Here is an 18913-nt window from a genome sequence, read left to right on the forward strand (position 1 = left end):
CTTCTACTGCAAAATACAACGTTGTTCTTTGTTGAAGTCGATCTAGACATTGATAAATATGAAGGACAAAGCAGTTTTCACTTGGTTTGAATGAAGGAATTCATTTTATAAATAAAATCACAAATCATGCAGAACGTATGAAAAGAAGCTTATTCTTGGATTCCTGATCCTTCAGTGTTGCTCTTTCTTTTACTGCAAAGTCCAATGTTGTTTTTTTGTTTAAATCTTTCTAAACATTGATAAATATGAAGGAGAAAACAGTTTTAACATAGTTTGAGTGAAGGAATTCATTTTATAGCAAAATCCCAAATCATGCAGAACGTATGAAAATAAGCTTATTCTCGGATTCCTGATCCTTCAGTGTTGCTCTTTCTTCTACTGCAAAATACAATGTTGTTCTTTGTTGAAGTCGATCTAGACATTGATAAATATGAAGGACAAAGCAGTATTCACTTGGTTTGAATGAAGGAATTAATTTTATACATAAAATCCCAAATCATGCAGAACGTATGAAAATAAGCTTATTCTCGGATTCCTGATCCTTCAGTGTTGCTCTTTCTTCTACTGCAAAATACAATGTTGTTCTTTGTTGAAGTCGATCTAGACATTGATAAATATGAAGGTAAAAGCCGTTTTAACATAGTTTGAGTGAAGGAATTCATTTTATACATAAAATCCAAAATCATGCTGAACGTATGAAAAGAAGCTTATTCTCGGATTCCTGATCCTTCAGTGTTGCTATTTCTTTTACTGCAAAGTCCAATGTTGTTTTTTTTGTTTAAATCTTTATAAACATGGTAAATATGAAGGACAACGCAGTTTTAATATAGTTTGAGTGAAGGAATTCATTTTATACATAAAATCCGAAATCGTGCAGAACGTATGAAAAGAAGCTTATACTCGGATTCCTGAAACTTTAGATTTGCTCTTTCTTTTATTGCAAAGTACAACGTTGTTTTTTTTTGTTTAAATCTTTCTAGACATGGTAAATATGAAGGACTAAACAGATTTAACATAGTTTGAATGAAGCAATGCATTTTATAAGCAAAATCCCAAATCATGCTGGACTCACGAAAAGCTTTTTCTCGGATTTCTGAACCTTTAGTGTTGCTCTATCTTTTACTGCAAAATAAAAGGTTGTTTTTTGTTGAAATCTATCTAGACATTGATAAATACCAGCCGAACATCTCTGCTGCCGCTTTTGATAATTTATGGTTCGGCATTCTTACCTTTTCTTACCCGCTTTTTACATTTTACGCTTTTACAATTATGATCTGACATTCACACCTACTTGCAGTCGAACAACTCCGCTCCCGCTATTGATTGTGTACAGTCGGGTATTTTAACCTTTTCTTCCCTGCTTTTTACCAACTATGGTCGGACATTCACACCTTCTTAGAGCGGAAAACCTCCGCTCCCTCTTTTGATCTTGTATGTTCGGACATTCAAACCTTTTCTTACCCGCTTTTTACAAACTATGCTCGGACATTCAAACCTTCTTGTAGCCGAACACATCCACTCCTGCTTTTGATGATGTATGGTTGGTTATTCGAACCTACTTGTTGCCCGCTTTTCATTAATTATGGGTGGACATTCACACCTTGTCGCAGCCAAACACCTCTGCTCCCTGTTTTGATCATGTATGGTTTGACATTCGCACCTTTTCTCACCCGCTTTTTACTATGGTCGGCCATTCACAGCTTCCTCTCCACCATACTTGTATGGTGGGATATTCACACCCACTTGCATCCGAGGACCTCCGCCCCCAGTTTTGTTGATATTTAGTCGGTCATTCGCACCTTACCCGCTTTTGGCAAACTATGGCCTTCTTGCAGCCAAACACCTCTGATCTCGCTTTTGATAATGTAAGGTTGGGCATTCAGACCTTTATTAACCTGCTTTTCACCAAATATAGTCGGACATTCACACCTTCTTGCAGCCGAACACTTCCGCTCACAAAATTTTTTTAATTGTTGAAACTTGATTTGAAGTGGATAAATAAGGAGGACAAACAGTTTTAAGTCAGGCTGATAGAAGGAGTTAATTTTATAGCAAAATCTGTATTTCGTCATATGTCGAGAGATGCTTATTGCTGAAGAAGTTCTTTCTCATTCTACAAAGTACAACGTTGTTTATTGTTGAAACTAGATTAGAAGTAGATAAATATGAAGGACAAAGCAGTTTGAACTTGGTTTGAGAGAAGGAATTCGTTTTATAGGAGAATCCGAATTCGTGCATAACTCGTAAAATAGAGCTTATTTTCGGATTCCTGAAGAATGAGTCTGGTTCTTTCTCATAATACAAAGTTTGTTGTTTATTGTTGAAACTTCATCAGAAGTGAAGAAATAAGGACAAACCGTTTTAAGGCAGTTTGATAGAAAGATTTAATTTTATAGCAAAATCTGTATTCCTTCATATCTCCTCAAGAGAAGCTTATTGCTGAAAATTAGGTCTGGTTCTTTTTCATACTACAAAATACAGTGTTGTTTATTGTTGAAACTAGATTAGAAGTAGATAAATATGAAGGACAAAGCAGTTTGAACTTGGTTTGAGAGAAGGAATTAATTTTATTGCAAAATCCGAATTCATGCATAACTCGTCAAATAGATAGTGATGTGTCCGTGAGCGATTCATTCGATATGAACTAATTTTTTATATGACTCGGGAGTAATGAGTTGTCTCAGTGAGTGATTCGTTCATTTTTATGCAGTACCCTTCCTCACCACATGGCAGGCGGCAGCTTCATAAGCTCAGTCAGCAGGACAGGAAACAGTATTGATTCGTTCACGACTCAACTCCTCGGGTGACGGGTCCTCGCACAGGAAACAGTATTGATTCGTTCATGACTCAACTCCTCGGCTGATGGGTCCTCGCACAGGAAATAGTATTGATTCGTTTACGACTCAACTCCTTGGGTCTTTGTTCATTTGTCACGTTTCAAATTCTACGTTTCATTTGACAGGCTGAAGAGCAGTAGGCACAACAGTTCGTTCACAAACCGGATCCTTAATCTCATAGACTATTCTACCATCAACAACTTGGAAACCACAATCGACTCTCTAGATGCAGAAAAAGCATTTGATGGAGTGAACTGGAAATTTTTATTCGCAGCATTAAACAAATTCGGGTTTGGGTCACACTTCATCAACTGGATAAGGATATTATATAGCTCCCCAAATGCAAGTGTCAGGACAAATGATCAAACTTCTCCAAGCTTCAGTCTGCAGAGAGGTACAAGACAGGGTTGCCCACTTTCTCCCTCACTTTTTGCTATTTTCATCAAACCTTTAGCAGCTGCTATCAGACAAGATAGAAATATTAAAGGCATCCAACCCCAAAATATTGAGCATAAAATAAGTCTTTATGCTGATGATGTATTACTTTTCCTTCAGAACTCACAGACGTCTCTCACTCACACGATCACACTCATAAATAAATTCTCAGCACTTTCTGACTACTCTATCAACTGGTCTAAGACCACAGTTCTGCCCATTAACTGTAGGGTCCAGAATATACCTGCGATCACTTTACAGTCAGGAAATATTAGATATTTAGGCATAAACATTTCCTCCAGGCTCTCAGAGCTAACAAAGCTAAATTATGTGCAATTATCTCATCTCTCGATCTCTCTCGTTGGAAGTCCTTACCTATATCACTTATGGGGAGAGTTACAACCATTAAAATGATGATACTACCAAAAGTTAACTATTTGTTCTCAATGATCCCCATAAAACCATCTGCTACTTGGTTTAAGTCACTAGATTCATGCATCTCCAAATTTCTGTGGAAAAACAAACCACCACATATTAGTTTAAAAACCCTACGGAAGACCAAGGACAGTGGTGGATTAGATTTACCTCATTTTCAGCACTATTCCTTAGCCAATAGGTTACAATATATATCAAAATGGTTGTTGTCACCTTGTTGTTGTCACAGTTCCCAGAGACGTTGTAATCGTTGAGGATTCTATATTCACCCCCTCATTAGAGGCACGTGTTGCAGATTGATGACACTGAATCTTCTTCTCTGTTCATTGCTGGCATCATTCCCAGCATCGTAAGTGTTCGTGGCATTGTTAGCCTCTTCTTCTGGATCGTGATATCGAGCATCCTTTTGTATTTCTGGTTTGTCAGTCCTCTCTCTTCGTTCACCGGAGTCTTCGTCTCTTTGTCCTTGAGTTTGGTGATTTTTTCTTCTTTTGATGCCTTGACACAGTGTGACAGGTGATACCACGTGGGAGATCCTTTAACTTGGACTGCTGTCCCTGTGCTGCGAAATGGCTGTGCTGCTCAAATGGTCTCTCCTTCATCATATACACAGTTATTTATACATCACCTTCCACCATGAAGCGTTGTCCCTTTTTGTTTCTCTCTTTGTTCTTAAAATGCTGTTATGCATGTCTAAACCAATCCATTAAATTAGATCATTTTGGCAGTAAAGCGATCTACAATGTGCTTGGTCGCAAAGCTGCTCATCTGTGGTAAACAGCTCTTCAGAAAGGCATTCTTCAATTGATTTCACTCATTTTATGTAATAATTTTGTGATTTCCTACAAAACTACACTTCTTTTCCCATCTGTCTGAGTATTTAATATTGTCTGGGTCCCGTTAAAACATGTATTTTTCCCATCTAATTCCTTGTTTGCTTTAAAACAAGTATTCCCCATTTTCTATCCCTTCAGTAGCCAAACAGTTTGTATGGAGTACACTGGAGCAACTTGACTGATCAGTAAAACACTGTTTTTGTTGTCACCGCAAGGCTTCCCCCGTCGGTTGTTTCACTGAGACACTACTGAATAACTACAACTCAACACAGTTTATACACATAACATTCATATACATAATAACAAACAAACAAACAATTATTTATCGCAATTTTCTCATCTCTGTTTGAACGTACACCCAGGTAAATGTTCCTGTAGTCTTCTCATACCGAGCATGGACCCATTCATTGTTTAACTTCACTGTTTTGCAAATCCTAATTGAATATTACACATTGACATTGAACTTTACTGGATAAGCAGGTCTTCATTGCATTCAGCAGCCTATATGTGAGCATCTATGTGTAAGCTGTTCTTCTTTGCATTTATTTGCAGCAAGCAATTCTTCATTTCACATGCATATGAAAATAGTAAAACAATTCCAATGCGTCAGCGAAACCTATATCAGGAGTGTCCATCATGATGCTGGGAATAGAACCTCTTTCCCAGAATAGTTCAACCTTCATTACTCAACTGATCATAACTCCGCAATGAGAACATTTCAAAGTATCATTCCTCTACATGTATTCAAAAATCTATGTGTAAATGTTTAATATTTCTTATATTTGTTGATGTCATTCTGTGTGCATGTGGCCTAAACCCAATCTCTGTGTGGCAATTTTAATTTAAACAAGTTGAACTGTGCCTCTGATCATTTAAAAAAGGTGTGTACTAATATCAACCTTTCTCAGGTAATTACTGATCCCACAAAACCAAACTTAAGAGATCTTTCAAGGTTGTCCCTGATTGGCTCAATCTTAACAAATCAAAGGTAGAAAATCCGCAGTATCTGAACTTGGTGTTAGTTATCACTGCTCAATAGCCTGTATCAGAATTGCAAAAATGAAAACATTAGGTCCACGCTTGATATCCAGATCCTGAAACATCTCCATGAGCAGGCTTTTTTTTTAACTGATCTGTTGAATAGTTATACTCATGACACTGTTAAAATCCCAGATGAAGATCTAGCACTTGACCATTTTTGTAAATCTTCTAATTCAATAGTTGATAAACACGCCCCTTTTAAAAAGTATAGAACTTAGAACAGGTCTAGTCCCTGGATTTCGGCAGACCTGTCTTCTTTACTTAAAAAATAAATAAACCTTGGATGCTAGCTGGGCATATGAGGGACCCGGGTCATTGCCTTGCTTTTAGGAAGCTTAGAAATAAAAGTACAGCAGAAATAAGAAAGGTCAAGTCTGATCATTATCTAAATTAGATTCCCAGAGCTTACTCAGATTTCACAAAAGTCTGTCCTACTGCTCCTGTTTTTAATTAGACTTCTATGCCTTCGCAGTCGCAGCTTTGTCACTCCTTTTAAGCTTATTGTATGTTCTAAATGTTGTTTTAATCGTGTCTTCAAAAGTTTTTTGTTTTTCCTGTCTCAGCTATTGTATATGAGATTATTTTCTCCATTTATCTCCAAGTTTAAATAAATATTATTACTAGTGTGGCACTTTCAATGTCAAGGGGACAGTGGTGGTACTCTGTCCTGCATCATCTTTATTTCTGCTAATCCATGCTGCATACCATAAAATTGGGAATACTATAATAAGAGTAATGATTAATAATACACAGCTGGTTCCTCTTAACCCACAAAATCCTGGTAATCTGAATGGATGCCACGGCCTTTGTCCATCCATTTTCCCTGTCTTATTTTAGTCACACCCTATGTTGTCATGTTAGCCGTTGTTTTCTTCACTGAGGTTGAGATGAACTCCCTCCTGTTGAGAGAATTCCACTTTGTAGTCAGACTTTTGCCTCAGAAAACAGTGGTGGGTAACTAATCTTTCCCTACTTCTGAAGGTCGTGGTACAATGTGATAAGTGAATCCAAGAAGTCCTTCAGCTGCTGTGGGTGATGTAAGTAGTACCTGAAATGGACCTTCCCCCCATTGGGCTGGACCAGTTCTTTTTCTTTATCACTTTGATGATGATCCAGTCCCCGGGTGGTTTTACTGTCTTCAGAGATTCCTTCACCGGTTCACCTGGAACAGACTAAACAGAAGAGATCTCTCTACTTGTTAATATTTGTATTCTGCTAAGGTTTCTTCTCTTTTTCTTTTTTTCATCATCATGTCAGTTGATGACTGTGTTTTGACTGTGGGAGTACAAATGGTCTTCCATACCTTTTCTCAAATGGAGTTCATCTTGTGCTAGTTAGAGGATGAATTTTTAGGATGGTAAACAGTAAACCCAATATTTCCCATTTCTTCTATGATTTTTTTCAGTCTTGACTTAATTATTCCATTGTGTCTCTCCACGAAACCTGCTGATTGTGGATGATATGCACAGTGGTTTCTAAGGTCTATTTTAAGTTCTTTGCCATCAGTTAGATGACATTATTTACAAAGTATGTCAAATTATCACTGAAGATCTTTTCAGGAATTTCAAATCTAGAAATGATTTATTTTACCCGTGCTTTTACTACTGAGAGTGCATCTGCTTGTGCACATGGAAATATTTCAGTCCATTTGGTAAAAACCTCTATTGTCACTGAGCAGAATCGTTTCCCTTAACATTAATTTAGTTCAATGAAATCTACACAATAATGAAATAATGAAATCTAAACAAATATGTTGAAAAAGATATACTGGCTTAGGGAATTATCTTCGTTTTGGTCTTAGATTGCCCTGTGGATTGTATTTTGCACATATTTGACCTGCTAGACAAAACTTTATTCATTTATCTATTCTAAAAAAAATTTTTCAATAATTAGTAAAACCATATGCTGTAAAAACCTTGTTCATTATTGCTTCCATCCCTCCTGTTGAGACATGACATGGTCCCTGGCTCAATACTGCAGCATATTTAAACAAATTCTTTGGCAGTATGGTTTTCCTTCCGGTCATTCATACGAGTCTATTGTAGATGGCAATTGAATAACATCTAATAATGCTAAAATATTTGTAGTGTATACGTTTAGCTGTGGATGTCAACATACCTGTTTTTCCAATGCTGTGTTAACATATGTACAGTTGAGAAGGCATACTGACTGTCAGTGTAAACGTTAACAACCTTTTTGTCATTTAATTTACAAGCTTCAGTTAAAGCTACCAATCCGACTGCTTGAACAGAGTAATTTTTTGGTAGTGGTTGTTTTCAGAAAACTTCAGTTTCTGTTACTACTGCAAATCCTGTAGCATTTGTGCCCTCAGGGTTTTTTGCTTGACCTGTCGAATAAATATAGTTATTTCTGCATTTTCATAACGTTTATCAGTTAAGTCTGGCCTGGGTAAAACACTGATGGTTATTTCTGACATGCAATCACGAGGCTTTCCATCTGTGGGGTAGGTAGCAGTGTGGATGGATTAAGTGTAGCACATCTCTCGACAACAAGATGTGGCTGTGAAAGAAGAACAGTTATGTAGGAGAGATGTCTGGTAAAGATATTTTGTTAAGTAACAATATCACAGCCACTGCATGAGGTACCTTAAGTGTTAATGGGTGAAATAACACCATAATTGTTGATGCCTGCACTGCCAATGGCTTCTGGCCATTGATTCAAAAGTACGATCTCGTCACTTTTCCCCCCTTTCAGTGGACACTGGCCCCTAATTACCGCAATTCAGCAGGGGGTCTTTCATTAGGAGTACTGGACTCCCCCATGCACGGTTTCAGCTCCGACCCTGGACGGCGGAAAAAACGTCGAGCTCTGGTTTGAGGACCCAATTGTTGAGAAAATTCTCTCAATGAGACTCAGAGTTGCTGGAGTCAGTTAATGCAAAGGTTTAATCTTGCAGCAAGCTCAAGAATGTGTGTGTGTATGGGTGTATGTGTGCGAACGTGTGTGTGAGTTTGTGTGTGTGAGAGTTTAAAGAACCTGTTATCCACAGGCAGGTCTTAACTAGTATGGCACGGGTCCAGCCTGTCTAATCTTTTTTGGAAGGTCCAGCGCTGTGCCGTAACCCTTCTGTCTGTTTGGACTCTCACATACATTCGGTTAATCATAGAAAAACGAGAACAAAACTTTTTAGCCCCTTAAATTCATAAAACAGACATGGTGCAGTTATTTCCATTCTAGAAAATAAGAGTAATCACCACCATTCCTATAAATTCTGGATATTCTAACAATCTGAATCTTTTTTAAATGTTCGATGAAGCCCTTTGCTGTTCTGTTTAGAGACTCAGCTGATCATAAACCAAGTTTTAGCTCTTGAACCAAGCTTCTAAACTCTTCACCTTTTTCATTTCTCAGTTAGTATTCACTTTAAAACTGATTAAAAGAAAAAATAAATGAATGCCTATCAACAAATGTGGGACCTAAACTCTAGTGCTTCCTCTAAAATAATTTCCTTTCTCAATTCAGAAATGTGTGTGTGTGTAAGTCACAACACCCGTGACACCAAAACGGCTTTCTTTTCTCTCTTTTCTCTACACTCTGCACTGTGAGCACACACACCAAATCAGAAAGGCTTTTTTCTCTCTTTTCTACATTATGGACTGTGGGGACACAAAACCGCTCTCTCTTTTTTTTTTTTTTATTGTGTGCCAGGGTGTTGTCTCACGTATTAGATTATGCTTAAGATACGAATGGGTTTATCAGTCACATCAGAATCCATACATACTGATCCTCCCGTAATAAAATGGTGATGGTGATGATCTTATCAAACACAATTTGTTTCTTGTGACAATCAAGTCAGCGAAACAGCGTATACACGTCAAGACACGGAATCAAGTTTGCCACAAGAACTCATAAGTTTGGCAGTATTGCTCTGCCATCAGCAATCATACACCCATTTTATTTTCGTGAGACATGTGCAGGCACCTGTTCATCTACTGTTCTATCACTATGAATTAGTTTATCTATTATCAATAAGGATACTTCTACAACTACTATCAAAGTATGTCCGGACTATTTTTGTTGTCAGTTGCTATATATGAATAAGTGGGTAGCTACTGACAAGCATTAAGCATGTCACACAGCCCAAACATATAACATTTCAGGACACACTACACAGTTAACGACCACAGTGAAGCGTGTCAAAGCCCAAACATGTAACATTCAACAGGACACTTACACAACACATTCAAATCAAACAGTCAGACAACTTACAAGAACATATACCCCAGCCGGCATTGCTCCCTGCCTATTTTCCTACAGCTCACTATGTGTGCGCACACCTTTATTCACAAACTCTTCAACTTATAGTCTTTTACCGAAGCTGCTACAGCTCGATTGGCCGAATACCCTTAGATCCTATTTCGGTGAATTTGACATCTGCCTTACATGTAACAGATTAGCGGTTTAGTAGTTTTAATTTAGTTTGAGTGAAGGAATTAATTTTATAGCAAAATCCGAAATCGTGAAGAACTCATGAAAGTAAGCTTATTCTCGGATTCCTGAAACTTTAGATTTGCTCTTTCTTTTACTGCAAAGTACAACGTTGTTTTTTTTTTGTTTAAATCTTTCTAGACATGGTAAATATGAAGGACAAAGCAGTTTTAACATAGTTTTAGTGAAGGAATTCATTTTATAGTTAAAATCCCAAGAGTCTGCTGAGAAAAGAGTGTGAATGCGAAGTAGACTTTAACACGGCTCTGGGAGCGAGCCGAGTGCGGGCTAACCGGGAGAATTGCTTGAAAGAAACGCGACACCGAATGAGCGGTCAGAACAAAGCCTCAATACGGTGTTCCCGTGGTGTTTGTGGCTGCCTTGTCTTTCGCACAGAGTAAAAGACAAGGCAGCCATCGAATAGGGCCCGGGCCCGATTGTTCCTACTTGGTCAGCCGAGAAGCAAGGGGGGGAGCAAGCGTCTCAACCAAGTAAAGCTCACCATGGGGAAGGTGGCTATGCCAACTAGCCTGATGCCCTGCTCCCGCAGTGACGGATAATCGTACTCTGGTTTCTCTTCATAACATACAAGTCTTTCGCCTTTTACTAAAGACTTCCGTGGAGAGCAGCACTAATGAGTTGTTTCTATTTTTGGCAGGCTTTACCTTTGCGGGTGAAGCCCTTTCTGTCTGTGCAAAAGAAACCTTGTTACTGTGCAGAGTGACTTCTCTGAGTAGAGTCGCCTTACTTGTTGCGACTGTGCTGATGTTCGAAGCTGGAGTGCAAAGTTGTTGCTTGAATGGTGCTCGCTGGAGCGTGCAGGAATGCAAAGTTATACCATTTAAAAGGGCTGAAGAGTGCTCAGTGCAGCGGGTGGGCGGAGGTGTAAAGTGACACTCCAGCGAGCACCATTGGAAAAACAGGTATGTTGACATCCACACTTAACGTATAAACTACAAATATTTTAGCATTATTAGATGTTATTCAATTGCCATCTACAATAGACTCGTATGAATGACCGGAATGCAAACCATACTGTCAAAGAATTTGTTTAAATATGCTGCAGTATTGAGCCACGGACCATGTCATGTCTCAACAGGAGGGATAGAAGCAATAATGAACAAGGTTTTTACAGCATATGGTTTTACTAATTATTGAATTTTTTTTTTAGAATAAATAAATGAATAAAGTTTTGTCTAGCAGGTCAAATATGTGCAAAATACAATCCACAGGGCAATCTAAGACCAAAACGAAGATAATTCCCTAAGCCAGTGTATCTTTTTCAACATATTTGTTTGGATTCCATTATTTCATTATTGTGTAGATTTCATTGAACTAAATTAATGTTAAGGGAAACGATTCTGCTCAGTGACAACAGAGGTTTTTACCAAATGGACTGAAATATTTCCATGTGCACAAGCAGATGCACTCTCAGTAGCAAAAGCACGGGTAAAATAAATCATTTCTAGATTTGAAATTCCTGAAAAGATCTTCAGTGATAATTTGACACACTTTGTAAACAATGTCATCTAACTGATGGCAAAGAACTTAAAATAGACGTTAGAAACCACTGTGCATATCATCCATAATCAGCAGGTTTCGTGGAGAGACACAATGGAATAATTAAGTCAAGACTGAAAAAAATCATGGAAGAAATGGGAAATATTGGGTTTACTGTTTACCATCCAAAAAATTCATCCTCCAACTAGCACAAGATGAACTCCATTTGAGGGTATGGAAGGTATGGAAGGTATAGAAGACCATTTGTACTCCCACAGTCAAAACAGTCATCAACTGACACGATGAAGAAAAAAAGAAAAAGAGAAGAAACCTTAGCAGAATACAAATATTAACAAGTAGCGAGATCTCTTCTGTTTAGTCTGTTCCAGGTGAACCGGTGAAGGAATCTCTGAAGATAGTAAAACCACCCGGGGACTGGATCATCATCAAAGTGATAAAGAAAAAGAACTGGTCCAGCCCAATGGGGGGAAGGTCCATTTCGGGTACTACTTACATCACCCACAGCAGCTGAAGGACTTCTTGGATTCACTTATCACATTGTACCACGACCTTCAGAAGTAGGGAAAGATTAGTTACCCACCACTGTTTTCTGAGGCAAAAGTCTGACTACAAAGGGGAATTCTCTCAACAGGAGGGGGTTCATCTCAACCTCAGTGAAGAAAACAACGGATAACATGAGAACATAGGGTGTGACTAAAATAAGACAGGGAAAATGGATGGACAAAGGCCGTGGCATCCATTCAGATTACCAGGATTTTGTGGGTTAAGAGGAACCAGCTGTGTATTATTAATTATTACTCTTATTATAGTATTCCCAATTTTATGGTATGAAGCATGGATTAGCAGAAATAAAGATAATGCAGGACAGAGTACCACCAATGTCCCCTTGACATAGAAAGTGCCACACTAGTAATAACATTTATTTATACTTGGAGAGAAATGGAGAAAATAATCTCATATACAATAGCTGAGACAGAAAAAACAAAAAACTTTTGAAGACACGATTAAAACAACATTTAGAACATACAATAAGCTTAAAAGGAGTGACAAAGCTGCGACTGCGAAGGCATAGAAGTCTAATTATAAAACAGGAGCACTAGGACAGACTTTTGTGAAATCTGAGAATCAAATTTAGATAATGATCAGACTTGGCCTTTCTTATTTCTGCTGTACTTTTATTTCTAAGCTTCCTAAAAGCAAGGCAATGACCCGGGTCCCTCATATGCCCAGCTAGCATCCAAGGTTTATTTATTTTTTAAGTAAAGAAGACAGTTCTGCCGAAAGCCAGGGACTAGACCTGTTCTAAGTTCTATACTTTTTAAAAGGGGCATGTTTATCAACTATGGAATTAGAAGATTTACAAAAATGGTCAAGTGCTAGATCTTCATCTGGGATTTTAACAGTGTCATGAGTATAACTATTCAACAGATCAGTTAAAAAAAAAGCCTGCTCATGGAGATGTTTCAGGATCTGGATACCAAGCGTGGACCTAATGTTTTCATTTTTGCAATTCTGATACAGAATATTGAGCAGTGATAACTAACACCAAGTTCAGATACTGCGGATTTTCTACCTTTGATTTGTTAAGATTGAGCCAATCAGGGACAACCTTGAAGGATCTCTTAAGTTTGGTTTTGTAGGATCAGTAATTACCTGAGAAAGGTTGATATTGGTACACACCTTTTTTAAATGATCAGAGGCAGAGTTCAACTTGTTTAAATTAAAATAGCCACACAGAGATTGGGTTTAGGCCACATGCCCACAGAATGACATCAACAAATATAAGAAATATTAAACATTTACACATAGATTTTTGAATACATGTAGAGGAATGATACTTTGAAATGTGCTCATTGTGGAGTTATGATCAGTTGAGTAATGAAGGTTGAACTATTCTGGGAAAGAGGTTCTATTCCCAGCATCATGATGGACACTCCTGATATAGGTTTCGCTGACGCATTGGAATTGTTTTACTATTTTCATATGCATGTGAAATGAAGAATTGCTTGCTGCAAATAAATGCAAAGAAGAACAGCTTACACATAGATGCTCACATATAGGCTGCTGAATGCAATGAAGACCTGCTTATCCAGTAATGTGCAATGTCAATGTGTAATATTCAATTAAGATTTGCAAAACAGTGAAGTTAAACAATGAATGGGTCCATGCTTGGTATGAGAAGACTACAGGAACATTTACCTGGGTGTACGTTCAAACAGAGATGAGAAAATTGCGATAAATAATTGTTTGTTTGTCTTTTATTATGTATATGAATGTTATGTGTATAAACTGTGTTGAGTTGTAGTTACTCAGTAGTGTCTCAGTGAAACAACCGTCGGGGGAAGCCTTGCGGTGACAACAAAAGCAGTGTTTTACTGATCAGTCAAGTTGCTCCAGTTTACTCCATACAAACTGGTTGGCTACTGAAGGGATAGAAAATGGGGAATACTTGTTTTAAAGCAAACAAGGAATTAGATGGGAAAAATACATGTTTTAACGGGACCCAGACAAGAAGTGTAGTTTTGTAGGAAATCACAAAATTATTACATAAAATTAGTGAAATCAATTGAAGAATGCCTTTCTGAAGAGCTGTTTACTACAGATGAGCAGCTTTGCGACCAAGCACATTGTAGATCGCTTTACTGCCAAAATGATCTAATTTAATGGATTGGTTTAGACATGCATAACTGCATTTTAAGAACAAAGAGAGAAACAAAAAGGGACAACGCTTCATGGTGGAAGGTTGTTGGAAAAATTATATAGTTATACTATGACAGAAGAGTCTCTCCATCTTTTACTCTTCTATTCAAGCAAAAGTGTTTTGACTCTGGTACTAGTCTTTCCCATAATATTAACTGGTGAGAAGCACCTTTTATGTTCCTTCCCATAACATGGAATGGGGAGAGAAGCACCTTTTCCCATAACATTGAATGTTCCTTCCCATAATAATGAATGGTGAGAAAAGCGTCTTTTCTCATAACATTGTGTGATCAGCAATTTTAAACAATATAAATAGCTGGAGCACCAATTTGTCGGGGAGACAACTCTGAGCGATCTTCCCGACAGGTTGTGTGGATTAGTGCGGACTTGTCTCTTTCTTGCAAGAAATAAATGTTTTGTGTTAATCGTATCCAGCGACTCTGAGCCTAATTTTGAGAGAATGTTTCTAACATAATGGTCCTTCGAGCCGGATTCTAAGTCCTTTCCACCTTCCAGAATCGGAGCTGAAACCGTGCACGGGGGAGTCCAGGATTCCTAACTGAAGTCCTCTCAGCACAGTTTCTGATAGAGGCCGGCTGCCACTGGCTGGAGGAAAGGTGACAGGATCTATTTTTGAATCAGTGGACAGACTCGCTGGATTCTTCGTTGTTTAACTTACCAGTGGATTTATGGTGAGGAACCCTTTGTATTACTATTGTTGGTTGGAAATAGTGTGATTATTAGGGAAAATTTTGATTAATTAACTAGCAATTGATAATTGAAACTGGAGGCCTTTAAATAGATTGAGTCGTTGCTATTTCCCTAAGAATATACTATTTCGAATGCAACCTAGTAAAGAAGCCTTTTAACTGGTAACTGTGTAAAAGTTATGTTGGATCACTCACAAATGAAGCAGTCAGAAAAAGTAAGCCTTTTAACTGGTAACCGTGTGTAGGTTGTGTTGGATTAACCCATAAAAGAAGCAGTCAGGAAAGGTCATCCTTTTAACTGGTAACTGTGTGTAGGATTAACCCATAAAAACCTAATTAGCGGTCAGAAAAGGTCATCTTTTTAACTGGTAACTGTGTGTAAATTGTGCTGGATTAACCCATAACAGAAGCAGTCAGAAAAGGTCAGCTTTTTAACTGGTAACTGTGTGTAGGTTGTGTTGGATTAGCCCATAAAAGAAGCAGTCAGAAAAGGTCAGCTTTTTGACTGGTAACTGTGTATAGGATTAACCCATGAAAACATAATAGCAGTCAGAAAAGGTGAGGCAAAGGAAAAAAGCCTTTTAACTGGTAACTGTATGTTGTGTTGGATAACCCACAAATGAAACGGTCAGAAAAGGTCAGCCTTTTAACTGGTAACCGTGTGTAGTGGTGGGATTAACCGAGGACAACAAAAATGCAGTCAGAAAAGGTTAGTCCATAGTCTGTGTGAGAAGACTAACTAAATAACTCCGCGCCGCGCGTTAGAAACGGAATCTTTCTTAAGAGAGTTTGCGATGAAAGATCGCAAGTTTTAAATCCATGTTAGTTTTTGTTAGTGTTATACGTCTGATCGTTTGTTTGTTAAATGGCCTGATTGTTGAATTGTTGCTTTGTGATAGAATTGTTTTGTTTGTAAAAGGGGCTGGTTGTTAAATTGTTTGTTTGTCGATTTGTTTGTTAAGGTCTTTGCCAGCCTCCGAAGGTTGTTAAAGTCTTTGCTGCAGTGTTGTTTTATTTGCTATGTATGTATGGGAGTAAAACAGCTGTGTGTGTGTATTGTTGCTGAAGATATAGGTCATTGTTAAATTGTTTGTTTGTCGAATTGTTTGTTAAGGTCTTTGCCAGCCTTCGAAGGTTGTTAAAGTCTTTGCTGCAGTGTTGTTTTATTTGCTATGTATGTATGAGAGTAAAACAGCTGTGTGTGTGTATTGTTGCTGAAGATATAGGTCATTGTTGAATTGTTGCTTGGTGATAGAATTGTTTATTTGCTAAAAGGGCTGGTTGCTGAATTATTTGTTTGTTAAATTGTGATTTTTTCCTGCTTGGCTGCAGTGTTGGTTTATTTGCTATGTTTGGATAAGAGTGAAACAGCTGCTGGTGTGTGATGTTGCGGATGGTGACGACAGAAAAAAAAATGTGTACTGACTAATTGAGTTGAAGAGAACATTGGAATCTGGTTGTTGCTCGTGACATAACGACAGAAGTAGTGTTTCATTAGGTAGTACTCAAAATAACTCCACTGAAGATAGATTAGCTGTAAGGGTACAGTATGGGAAATAACTGTTTTAAAGCTAATCGGGAGTTAAGTGGGAGTGCTAAAATCATGTTTCATAAAAACCCCAAAAATATCAAATATTTAGACAGATGGGAGGAAAAATTTGGGTTTGAAGAAGATTTCAACGTTGAAAAGTGCGCAGAATTAGTAAAAGATATAGAGAGAGCAGGCCGTAGGAATAAAAATAAAAATAAAAAGAACGGTCTCGTGCAGGCCAAGGCCTGGCTCACTGAGGCACAGAGGAGGAAATCAGAGAGAGAAAAAAAGGAGATAGATAAGCAACAAAAAGAGGTGTTTACGCTGATAGATGAAGAGGATGTAAATACAGTTTATAAGAGCAGACATCCGGAACTCAGCTCGACAGAAAAAAATCCACCAGCTTATAGTATCTCGGGAGCTACCAGTGGGTTGACACCCCAACCTAGCTCCCCACCTTTGTCACCCCAACCTAGCTCCCCACCTTTGGCACCCCAGCCTAGCTCCCCACCTTTGGAACCTTTGTATCCAGAGGGGGAGTTAAAAAAGATCATTCAGAGAGATAAGACACAAGTAACTAGGTCAGGAAAAAATTTTAGTTTTTAGGACGTTGAGAATTTGCCCATGATCCAAGTACCTAATCCGAGAGAGGGGGAGGAGGAATTCATGTACGTTTACCGACCATGGACAGCAGAAGATGTAAGAAAAGCAACGGAGGACATTCCACACCCAAAAGTAAATGTAAAGGGGTTTAAAGGTAGCCTAAAGAATCTGTATGAGAGCTACAGGTTGAATGGTTTGGAGTTGGAAAAAGCAGTGAGAAATGTGATGAGAGCGGATTGGTGTGTGATCCATGGTGATTGGAGTGCCCTTAATACTAATGGAGCAGTTTTGCAGTATGAGACAAGAGATCTAGCCGACAGATTTGAAGCTTTACTGAAACGAACTGAAACTAAATATACAAAACGGGCTGATTGGAACCAAATTAACCATTGTGTGCAGAAGGAAGGGGAAGATGTTGATCTATATAATCATAGACTGAAAGAGGTGTTTGACATCCACAGTGGACTGAGTCCGCCAGAAAATGGGGATGTTGACTCTCCTTATGAACAGCAGTTGAAGAATGCCTTTCTGAAGGGATGTTTGCCACAGATAAGCAGTTTTGTGACCAAACACATGGTAGACCACCGCACAGCCAGGGTAGAAAACCTAATGGATTGGGCCAGACATGCAGAGGAACACCTAAACAGCAAAAAGAAAAGTAAGAAAGGACTTAACTTTTTGTTGGAAGGGAGTGAAATTCCTGTGTATGTATTGAGGGGAAGTGAGAACAAAGATCAATACAGGAAACAGGAGAGAGGAGATAGAAGGAGAAATGGAGGAAAGAAGACATGCCGGCTGTGTAGGGGGGGGGGGGGGGGGGGGGGGGCATTGGGCGAGGGACTGCAGGAGCAAGGAAGAGATTGGGAGTCAATTATGACTAGAAAAAGAGATAACAACTCCAGCTGTCACCAGGATAGAGGAAGAGAAACCAGAAGAAGTGTTGAACCTGGAAGGAATCGAACTAATGTTACATTATGATGTCAAACCTGAGATTACACTGAATGTTTTAGGGGCGGAGGTGACTTTTCTATGCGACACAGGTGCAACACGAACTGTAATTCATCCTGATGACATTCGTGGAGTTGAGAAATCCAAAGAAATTGTTTGGGTCAAATCAGCAAATGGTAAGAGCCATCCTGAGCGTTTATCAAAACAGATGCACGGACTGGAGTGAGTGCTGATTGTCAGGTTGTCTTGTCCACTCTGTGTCCCTGTAATTTGCTGGGAAGAGACATACTGCATGCATTGAAACTAGGAATAGTTCCAGAAGAAAAAGGGTTAACTGTAGTTCGAATGAAGTCAGCTCAAACAATGATTCAGCATGACGCAAGACCACCTTCATACTGGTATAGTTTGGATCTTGTTTCTACAGGCCCCAGTTCTATAGCGCTTCCGCTCCTTAGAAAAGCAAAAGAACACGTCACAGGAGAGCTCACCCTCAGGTCACCAGAGGAATTACACTGCACTATGTATTACAAATACACTCAAGGGCCTGACAGAACATATGAGAAACAGTTCTTCAAAGACAAACAGACCATGTTAAAATTGAAACACTTATACTGGAATAAAGAGGGTTGTTGCGCAGCTAGTTGTTCACTCTCCCCCAGTACGAAGAAGTTTTTGAGATCATGTAATGCACCTCATGTGTCACTCTTCAAACCCACAGGCGACCACTGGAGGCGTTTAGGTGTGTTTGTCACTGCATGTGAGGAAGCCTCAGATTGGGAGGAAGTAAAACCAGGAATAGAATATTCCGAGACATTGGATGCATGTACTACTCCATTAAATTGGACCACACACGCAAAACCATATGTG

At 38.6% G+C, this 18913-nt stretch overlaps 1 non-coding gene across 1 annotated transcript; it reads left to right on the forward strand.

Moving 5' to 3' along the window:
• The first annotated feature begins 10595 nt into the window (after window positions 1-10595).
• Window positions 10596-10709, forward strand: LOC140306267 (U5 spliceosomal RNA). The gene has a single exon (XR_011915591.1). It is a non-coding gene; the product is annotated as a U5 spliceosomal RNA (small nuclear RNA).
• Window positions 10710-18913: the final 8204 nt, after the last annotated feature.

This window comes from Leuresthes tenuis, unplaced genomic scaffold, assembly GCF_036924035.1.
Source record: "Leuresthes tenuis unplaced genomic scaffold, fLeuTen1.0.hap1 SCAF_4, whole genome shotgun sequence".
Lineage (NCBI taxonomy): Eukaryota > Metazoa > Chordata > Actinopteri > Atheriniformes > Atherinopsidae > Leuresthes > Leuresthes tenuis.